The sequence below is a fragment of the Oryza brachyantha genome, chromosome 11 (genome assembly GCF_000231095.2).
Source record: "Oryza brachyantha chromosome 11, ObraRS2, whole genome shotgun sequence".
NCBI classification, from domain to species: domain Eukaryota; kingdom Viridiplantae; phylum Streptophyta; class Magnoliopsida; order Poales; family Poaceae; genus Oryza; species Oryza brachyantha.
The window spans coordinates 16,154,748-16,166,315 of NC_023173.2; the positions used below are offsets into that span (position 1 = coordinate 16,154,748).

Consider the following 11,568-nt stretch of genomic DNA (forward strand, 5'->3'; position numbering starts at 1 on the left):
TTTTTCGCGCACGCTTTCTGAACTGCTAAACGGTGTTTTTTTTCGAAAACTTTTTATAGAAAAGTTGTTTTAATAAATCAGATTAATCTATTTAATAATTAATTAATCATGTATTAATCTATTACTATGTTTTTCGTACCGATAACGTACCCGTCTTTCCCAACTAACTAACGCGGCAGTAGTCGGCTAGAGATGAGCTGCTCGATGCTCTAAACCGGCCCTTGATCCGTTGGGTTGATGCGTCATGTCGATCACGATAGGCAGACAGCCTTGAATTCACGCGAGTAGTTTTCTTCGAGATTGTAGGATGAGTGTTGAGGAGGCCTAGCTACATACTGCTATCTCTGTCGCATTTTAATTTTATTTATAGATTTTTATGTCCAATGGTTGAACTTTTTTATTTGAAAATTTTATGACAAAAACTAAAAAAGATCATATATAAAATAGTATTTATGTTTTATCATCTAATAACAATAAAAATATAATCATGAAGTACATACAATTTATAGCTTGGTTTAGCGAGAATTAATCATTTACTACATGTCCATATACATTTTTTATTTGACCCTGTTATTTTTTAATTTATGTTTGACCATTCGTCTTATTTAAAAATATTATGTAAATTTGCAAGATTATAAGTCGTACTTAAAGTTTATTTAGTAAAATTAAATTATAAAATAATTATTAATAATATAAATTATTTAAATAAGAAAATGTTGACAAAAAGTCGATGATGTCAAATAAATAAATGGAGGGTGTGTGTATGTAACCGTGAGATTTTATCAATTAATCCTAGCTCGATCTGATCGTGCACATACGGTGCCAAGAGACCAAACTTGAAGCTGGAAAAAATGGACTTCTAGAAAAATTATCATAACGCACGGGAGATAGACTATACAAATGGACTTGTAGAAAAATTATCATATGCTAATCCATAGTCAAGAACACGACCTATATACCTTAACAATTAATCTACATTAATAATTAACTACATTATGTAGTTTTCTGTTCATATAACCAACTTCTACCTCCGTTCTAAATATTTGACGCCGTTAACTTTTTAATACACGTTTGACCATTCGTCTTATTCAAAAAATATATATAATTATTAATTATTTTATATCATTTTATTTATTGTTAAGTATACTTTTATGTATATATATATATAGCTTTACACATTTTGCAATTTTTTGAATGAAACGAATGGTTAAACGTATATAAAAATCAATGACATCAAATATTTAGGAACGAAGTGAATATATACCATGACAATCCACCAAAGTATTGTACTGTGCTGAAGGAGGGAAAAACTCGCAAGGTAGAAATTGCAAGTTATGCACATTGGGAATTGAATTAAAATCGGTTTCTTTACAAGTGATGGACCTTCATGCAACACATACGTTTTGTTGAGGGCATATTGGGAAAATGGACCCATGCATGCACATGCAATTCATCCACGGATGCTTCTATATGGAAAGTGACGAGTACGTGTCCAACTTAGGTTGGTTACTTCAGGTTTTGGGGCTGGTATTATATAGGGTAATCTATGCTATTATATGGTGGACATTAGTTGGTGCATGCCAATTAAATTAAAGCACAATTTCAACAAATTGGCACATGTTTCATTCGTACGACGGCGAAAATACACATATTGCAAGCCTCACTCCTTTTTTACACTGCAATTGCAGGCTGCGCTACCATTCGAACCATTTCATATCCAGAATGCTATTTCTATGTGAGCCACCAGAGGTGAGGGCAATTTTCATCCTCTAGAAATATTTTTGAGTAGAATAAAATCTTGCATGTCGCGTTGGTGCCAAGTGGTGGTTTATGAGCACTGATATTTTGATGGGCTATTGGGGGTGATTGTGTTTTTTTTTTCATTGATAAAAATTTTCTAGCATTGGCTTTTAAATACATATATAAAAGTTTTATTTGTAAATTATTTTTTATTAGTAAATATGTCATTTTTAAATAAAAAGCCAAAACAATCACCCATGCAACGAAAATGATCATCTTTTCTGGAGTATTTCTCTTTGTTAGGAGAGTAGAGGCATAAGGGAGACCTGGATTTAATTTGAAAAAATCTTACGAAAAAAACTACAGGTGCAGAGAAATACAACAGCTTTCTTGTCACTACGTATTAGAGTTAGATTAGATCTGTATAGTCCTTGTATGAATTATATCTCTGGTATCAGATATCGATTTCCATCTACGAACGCGATTTCTTCCGCAGCCGTACGTCTCCACGGCGCGTCCTCTGTCTCGCCTCCCGCCTGTCATTACAAAATACCATCATACAAACGAATTTGTCTAAAAAATGCCATCACCGTTAGGGTTCCATTAACTTTTTCCGTTAAGTTCTATAGTATGAATAGTATATTTAACGGCAAAAAATGAATGGAAATCCGGTATTTCTCAGACAAATTTGTTTGTACAATGGTATTTTTTAGACTTAGACGTTTGTCAATGATATTTTTTAGATTTTCTGTTAATATTTAAATTCGAATCTTGTAATAACATCCCTATTTGCATTACAGTAATTGTCAAAAGAATAATAGTTTGCCACTAAATCGCAATCAGCCTGACCAAAATATGGCAGATAATATAGATGAAGTCATGTACCAGCAAAAAGGTTTGCACTTGTTTGGGAATTCCCAAACAAAGTTTTGCTGACAATATGGTTATATATGATTTTACTTAGGTCAGAGAAGATACGCGAATACGAGGAATACTTAAAGGAGCATACCTTTGATAGTTTGGAGGAGACTTTTGAATATTTTCACACCGGTCAGCGTGTAGTGACGATGAATCAAGGTTCGGCAGTCTTTGCCAGAAAAATATGAAGCTGAAAAGAATTGGATGAGCGAGGAGGTGATGGTGGCATTTGAAAAGCACATTGCAAGAAGAGATGATCTTAAGGTTTTTCTCTAATTTTTTTTTTCATCTGAAGGTTTAACTCTGATTTTTGAATTGTTTATATTATTATACGAGGCTTTTTTATTAACCACCACAGCTACTGTTGTAGGAATTTGATTACCAATTCGATGAACTACTCTTTCATTGTTTTAATGTGGAGATTTACCACAAGACTTTTCATCACTTCAACTTCACCGTCAGGATGAGGGCACCCTGTTCAACTGACTGGACGTCAACGCTGTATTTTGCCGAAGTGATGGAATTGTTGGGCCACCAAAAATCTTACTTCTGCTCTCCTTTAGAGCCAAATGAAAATGGTACGTAAATATCGATCTGTGCTATCAGAAATTAACTTTGATATATAATAATCTGTTTTTCACTGCTTGTTTGTAATGAAATTTATATCTGTTTGGTTAGTTAATTGCTATGCATTCAAGAACCAAGGGATGGAGGATTTGAAGCATCCAGTAGTTGGTGCATTTGATCGAGGCTCTCCAGATCTATCGTTAGTGGCTCAGATGACGAAGCTTGGCTCTAATGATCATGAAGGTTATTACTCCTAATTAGTAGTGCGTACATGTTAATTTATCCTCGATTGATCAGCTCCAACGTCCAAACCTATCAGCTTAATTTTGCATGCTATAAGTCGGGTAACCATTGACTGAACTAGGTAGTATGTACTGCCTCCAAACTTTTTTTATAACGTTGGCTAGTTTATTTTTGAACGGGCCAACGTCATACATTAGCACATAGAGGAAGTATGTAATTTTCTAAGTGTCACTATATTAAGATGAGGGGTGATACATGTTTAATTCTGTCGGTATTTACGTAACACGTACTACAATGGATGCTAACTAACCATACTCCAAGGGCCCATGTTATGAGAACACTCGTAATTTCTTTATTTGACATTGTATGGATATTCTTTTTGAAAAAATATACAGGTAAATTTATACATATAAAAAATATATATTCGACTATGATCTGGGCTAGGATTCGATTTCTGATTTTGAGTCCATATGCTTATATATAATTTATATACTTTATATAAAGCGGAAAGATGAAGATAGCGGCTCACGGCGTCCATAAACCACGCGCACAAAGAAGCCTAGTAGTTTAGGCAAGGGCAGGTCACTAGCTTCCGAGGTGACCATCGGCCTGAAATTTTGATATTTTGGTTTTTTTGAAAAACTTATTTTATAAATAGATCTATGAAAAAACTTATTGTATAAATAAACCTTTTTAACCGCGCCAACGTCATTGGCGCCGTCGTTGTATAGGACGACGCTAGTGACATTGATGCCATCCTCCTGACACACGAACCTATACAACGACGGCCCCAATGACGTTGGCGCGGTCAAAAAGGTCTATTTATGTAATAAATTTTTTCAGAGGTCTATTTATAAAATAAGTTTTTTAAAAGAACCAAAATGTAAAAAATACAGCCCATCGGCCGTATCTCCTTCGGCGGATCGGCTCCACAGTGCCAAGTTTTTTTTAGATGAAGTGCCAAGGTTAATTCTTGGTTGGAAAACCGCTCACCTGCGCTGTAGACGATCGTGGCATGCCCGATATGTGTACTATGGGTTTCCTTTGTCCAAAAGTATTTGAATTTTAACCTATCTTACATATGACTGTATAATGTTATAGGATTATAATGCATTTTACTTTTAAAAGTATCGATATGTTTATCTCATACTTTATTAAACTCTAACATGTCATACTTTTCGTTTCCGGTTATACTTAGAAGCTATAAGTCAATGTTTAAATTTTCAAAGTTATTTGCAGTAAATTTTAGAGTTTTTCATCGTAGTTTATTTTTCAGTCTTAGCTTTTATATAACTAAGAACACATATATAAAATTCTATTTATAAATTGATAATTTTGTAAATATGCTGGTTGCCCTTTTATTTTCTGAAAATACCAAACAATCGCCCTCTGATAAATAATTACTTAAAAGAATAAATTCTTTAGAGGGTAAAAAAAATGAACTATATACATCGGATGGTAGTAGCTAAGGTTTATCCGGTCCAGCTATGTCTCGCCGTCATCAGGACTTAAGAGCGGTGCCGGCATGCCCCACAAGCTCTGTGTGTTGTTCTTTTTCAATAGATTATGTTTTGGTTTTTGCATATTTTCTGAAATTATAAACAATATATTTTTCACAAAGTTTCTATATAACATTTTGCATTTATAGAGTATATTTTTAATTTTTTAATAGTTATTTTTATACTATTAAAAATCAGATAAGTTTTTATTTTTCATCGATCAAAATAATACAACCCTTGTCTTTACCTTCTTTTCTCCTTCCCGTTACTGCATGACTTGGTCATCATTTCCGTCTGTTCTTGCTCATCTCATAAATATCAATATAAATCTAAAAAAACTAAAATTAATATTATGTGAAAAAACTAAAATTAATATTATGTACTTTATCAAATTCCATACAATTGGTTTCTATATTATCTAGTCTCAATGTATTTGTTCCTTATTTTCATAGACTTCGATGCTTAAGCTTAAATGTAAATAAAAATAATCTTATTTTAAGACAAGTACATGGAGCTATGGACAATAAATGACTTAGGACAAGTACAATAGGGTGACATAAGTATGCTACAAGAATTAACAAATTAGATTATTTATGCTTACTTAAAAGACAGAGAAAATGAGAGAAAAATATATTGCTACAAATTTTTAGGTATCGACGGTACATGCATTCTAAAAATACTGTGTGTGAGAGGTAAACTATGTAGTATGAATCTAATGCTAACTATTATATGATCTGACTAGATAATCTATAGATGATGTGGTAGTAATTTCTAGAGCAAGTAATTACCTATAGGCCTTGTTGTTTTGAGTTGTCTTTTTCAAACTCAAACCAACCAAATAATTTCACCACGTCTCACGTTGCGATATTAGTAAAATATGATTAGCTTCCGTTTATTAGTGCTTTTTCCAAGAGCATATTAGTGGGTTTTATAATTAACTGGCCGGATTGGTTTTTGTTGTAACGTGTGCATGCTCATCACCTCTCACATAAAGAAAGATGCACACTAGTACTGTAGTAGTGTACGTAGGAGTGCAGTATGGTGGGATATGTCAGCGGCTTCACGTACACCGTCTTTCTGTCTGGGTATGATGTTGACCGCGCCCTGGCTAGCTAGTTTATACACAGGGAAAGCAAGCATGTCTACTCGGATCTCATATGGATCGGCTAACTACTTAGTCCCATTAAAAAAATCAACTTTTTGATTTTGTGTCACCATCCGTTTTATTTGAAAAAATTTTAAATTATTTTTAAAAAATAGTCACACATTAAGTATGGTTCATGTTTTATTATCTAATAAAAATAAAATTATTAATCATAAATTTTTTTAATAAGACGAAGAGTTAAACATTGTATCTAACAACTAAAAAGTTGATTTTTTTTAGGACGGAGAGAGTATGTACGTAGTGCTAAATCGTACCAGAAAAATATATTTTGCACGGTTTATATTCAATGTTTCAAATGCGTCTTATTTGAAAATATTTTATAATAAATGTCTTTATTATTATTATATGATAAAACATGAGATGTGACTATTTTTTTAAAAAATTAAATAAGATGAATAGTCAAATTTTGGACACGAGAATCTCAAATGCAATTAAATTGGGACGGAGGCACTAACTTTTACAAGGATTAAGGTTGATAAAAAAATCTTTAATGGACTTTAATAAATGAGTAATGGATGAGAGTGAGAGGGTAAATAGGAATAAAATTAGAAGAATTTTAAATGAGAAATGATTGATGAGATAAATAATATTGTGAATAGTACCAAACATACTTATATTTTGGTACATTCAAATAATATAAATAATTATATTTTAAAACGGATCGAGTAAATACTGCTAGATGAGAATGATACATAACATGAATAATTGTACTATAGACTATAGTAAGGGCTAGGAGTGGTTTCTGTATAACCTCATTTGCAAACAGATTTTTACAAATTAAAAGTTAGCTACTCTTTTTTAAAGGAATATTAGAGATGGACGACAATGCTGCTATATATAGTGTTTAATTCATTAAATTAAGTTTAAAACTAGTCCCAAAGTTAGTCCGGAAATAGATGTTGCAGCACCATTCTTTTTAGTTTTACAGGAAGAAAAAAAGCTGACACAGAAAGAGGGAGGGTGCAGGCAGGCAGGACTGCAGGCAGGCCTGCAAGAAGCAACGTAGAGACAACAAAGTCTATGGCGTGGGAGGCCCTGCACATAAACCACTAAAACTCTATATGGCTAAGCGCATATAGAGTTTTAAGCAAATAAATTTTGAGTTATTTAAGTATAAATATTTGTCCGGCTAGGAAACCCAGACAAAGTTCAAAGGTAACCATCCAACGTAACCGTGCGGTATTGCATGCATTATTTAGAACAGAAATCTCCGATTAAATTGTGGTAGTACTACCTTAGTAGCATGTGCATTACTACTACTCCTAAAGTATGGCTCCTCGTTGGTTTTTAATTATAGATTTTAGATGTTTACGAACACGCTTTTTATAAACCTCTAGCTAGGGGATGTATTTGGTAGTAGATGAACCATTCGTTTATATTTTTAAATAATTATAAAACAAATTCAGACAATCTCTTGATGATGTAATGGCAGATGTCTTAACCAAAACACACATGAAATGAAATCGTAATGGCTGGGAGGCGACCACCGGCTCACGCTGTTCCTGTTTCGTTGTTCGACGCAATGCACGGTGCATACACCGGTGGATCGAAGGGACAGCTGAAGCTGAGCCGAGGCGCGTCGCGTTCGTCTGTCAGAGAGACATGGGATGTGACTGCCTTTTCTCTTTGCAGCCGGAAATACAATACTGGAGTTCTTAAAAAAGAAAAGAAAAGAAAAGAGAAAAAAGCCAAGCGGGCTCGCAACAGAAGGAAGCAGAAGCTGAGCAGCTGCTCGCCGCCGTGGTACGGCCAGCAGCAGGATGGGTCGCGGCCGGCGACGGCGGGGAAAGGGGGAGGGCGAGCCGCGCGAGGAAGCACGTCCGGCGCCGCCTGTCGCGGTGCCTGAGACGACGACGGCCGCCGGAGGAAGCGCGGCACGCCCACCCGCGCCCGCGGTGGCCACGGCGGCGGCGGCGGGTGAAGGCCACCTCCTCGTCGGCAAAGACGGTGGTTTCTTGGGAGGGCGTGCACCGCACGCGGTGGTGGAGGGCGACGGAGAAGGGCTTCTCCGCTCCCGCTCCGATGAAGGAGCCGATGATGGCAAAGCAAGCTCTTTTCTAATCAGAGCTGTTCTAAGCTGGACACTGGAGGATGTTCAAAATGAAAATCTTTTCGAGGTTAGTCATATAAATACGCGCTATACATCTCTGGTTGCTGTTCTTTTGCTCATTGTTAATCTTTTAGAGAGTGCGTTCGCGGGAGAAACTTGAAAAACCTTCCCCTAATACGCAATACAGGGTGCCTTATTAGTGCATAACTGTATTAAATTAGTATATTGAGTTGAATCAAATAAAATATAGTATCTGCATCTACTCATTCTATTATTATTAGCTTAAAGAAAATCTCTTACTGTGTGTCGTACAAACTTTAACGTGATTTTTATCTTGTGAACCAGATCCCTAAAATGCCAGCCATGTATACTTCACTGCAACAATACTTGGACACTCATTCTAATCTACTTGTGGAAGAAGTCCGTGCGAGTATACATTCTAGCATGTTGGAGACTAGAACAACTCAATATTATAACGTCCTTTCTGTGACATGGAGTGGTCCATCATCTGAGTATTATGTTGATATTGATCTTCATGGTTTGGATGACTGTCACCATGTAGTACATGATGGTGATGTATTTGTATTGAGTAGTCAACTTCCAAGAAATATGGATAATTTAGTTGGTTGTTTGGCCGTTGCGGTTGGAGTTGGTCAAGATATATTTTTCCAAAAAGGTTTTAGAGTTTTGACATCAAAGCATTACAAGGAGGCAGATAGTAAAGCAATTAAGTATGTTAGTTTTTTAACTAATATTATGGATGATACAGTAGTATCAAAAGCAATAGAGAAGACTATGTTTGACAATTTCAGTACTATCAAGTCACTTCTACAACCCATTGAGAAGGTAAAGAAATTCTTTTATTTGGTGAACTCTGCACTCTTTTAAATTAGCTGCACAAGGTTTTATATTTGACTTAAACAATTTTTTGTGTATTTTATTTGTAGATTAAAGATGAATGCATCTATTGCAATGATACACTTGTGGCATGGACAGATCATTCGAATAAATATGATGAAGAGCAATTAGATGCAGTGATAGGTATAACTTCAAAACTGAGATGTACACATCATGATTCTATCAATCTTGTTTGGGGACCTCCGGGTAGTGGGAAGACACGAGTGGCTATTGGTATAGTCAAATTTATGATGGATATAGGATTTAGAACTCTTGTGTGTCTTCCTAGGGAAGATGATATTGCTGATCTCCTAAAGAATTTGAAAAATCACTTTCCATCATTCAACTTCAGTGGTACTGTTGTTCTCAATAAGGTCAATTATCTTGGAAATACAGAGAATCACAACATGTTTCATGACATGAGATTAGAGAATAGGGCCCAAGCGCTCTATTGCTGTATATTTTTATGGAGAAGTTTTGTGAAAGAAATAGGTTTCGTTCTAGGATTGAAACCATATTGCAAGGAGAAATGTGTTCATGATGGGTCCAATATGTGTGACAAAACCAAGTTACTTGTGTTCTCCTGGAGTTCTTTTAAAACAAAAGTCAGTGCACTTGCTATGGAGGTGAAAAAATGTTCACATCTTTTGATTGATAGATTTTCAGATATATCTTTGTCGGATGATGATATTCAGAACTTAAACAAATTAACGAGGGGTATATCACATTTGGAGAACCAAATGCAGAATTGTGATATAACCCACTCTAATGTTGAAAGAATATTTGGACTTGGATCTGGTCTTGGTTTTGACTTGGAAGGGATAGGATTTTACATTACAGAGCTAAATGAGACTAGGATGAATTGTCTTGGTTTAATAGAGATTGTTGTCAACTCAATTGAATTACCACAGCTGAATGATAGAAAGGAGTTTGAGGAATTCTGCATTAAACATTCTCGTACCATTATTTGTACTCCAGCCTGCTCCTCTCAACTACATGATTTAAAGTTGGATTCAATTGATATTTTATTAGTCGATGATGCTGGACAAATTAGGGAGAGTGATATGCTTATGCCACTATCATTTTCACCGAGACATATTGTAATGTTGGGGGATCATCTCCATATACAGCCCATGGTGAAAAGTGAGGTATTTGATACATCCTTTTTAATTATAGAAGCATAGATGTTGTTATTCTTTTATAAACTGAAACCATACTAGTTGCATAATATAAGAGTTTTAAATCGTTTACAATACTTAAATGCATTTTTTATGGTAGATTTAGATTTAATACCGATGCATGACTAGCTTTTTGATGATCTGATCTGGCATGTTCACCATGTGTATTTATGTTAGTTTGAGTTATTACCATGTTTTCACACCTAAATTATTTTTTAATGGTGAATCACTAGGTCTGTCAAGATGCTGGCTTTGGCTCAAGTCTTTTTCAACGTTTGTCACACATATATTCTCAAAAGAAGATACTCTGTAAGCAGTATATGATAAATCCTTCAATTAGTCAGTTTATGAATGAACATTTCTATGAGGGTAGACTTGAGGATGGCTGGATTGTCAAGTCCGATGGCTACAATAATCTTCTCAAAAAATTTCCGAGTTATACTTATGGGTTTTTTGACATTAGTGCTGTTGACGAGTTAAGAGAAAAAGGAAATTTCTTTGTGGAGTCAGCTGCAGTTATGGGCTTGCTTCAGTCCCTTTGTAAAGGTATATCGTTTTTCTGTTTTCTAAAAACGTATTCTTTTCTGAAAAAATCATATATGTTATCTTTTTGTTAGAAGAGAGAAAAAAAAGAAAAATACATTCTTATAACTGTAAATTAGTAGTGTTTGACTTAGCAATGTGTGTACCGGTTAGAAGAGAGAGAAAAAGAAAAAATGCATTCTCATAGCTGTATAAATTAGTAGTGTTTGTCTTAGCATTGTGTGTACCATTTTAGAAGAGTGATAAAAAAAATGAGAAATGCATTCTCAGAGCTGTAAATTAGTAGTGTTTGGCTTAGCTTAGCAATGTGTGCACCATGCTTTTTTCACTATAATTATGTTGTGCTTAGGGATGTGCATATAAATATTTTGTTTAACCAACTTCCCATTACAGGGCTAACAAATGACACTGGAAAGATCAATGTTGGTATGGTTTGTTTAAGCTACAGTAAGATGGATGAAATGCAAAATTTCCTAGGCATTAAGTATGAAAATCATGAGAGAATTAATGTGGAAGTCAGTTCTCTTGATAATTTGAGTCAGAAATGGTATGATGTGGTAATCTTGTCGTCAGTCTTCGATGATAAATCAGAGCTTCCTGAGGGCAACAAAATAAATGTAGCCCTTACAAAATCAAGGCATGTTATACAATTGTGATCAACACGCATATTGCTTATCGGTTTTTCTCTTCTTACTAACAAAAGCTGTACATTGATAATTTTTTTTCTAGGCACTGCCTGTGGATTATTGGTGAAGCAGTAAAACTAGG

The 11,568-nt window shown here is 34.8% G+C and overlaps 1 pseudogene; it reads left to right on the top strand.

The window, feature by feature from the left end:
- The first annotated feature begins 2,619 nt into the window (after positions 1-2,619).
- Positions 2,620-3,457, top strand: LOC107305242 (annotated as a pseudogene).
- Positions 3,458-11,568: the final 8,111 nt, after the last annotated feature.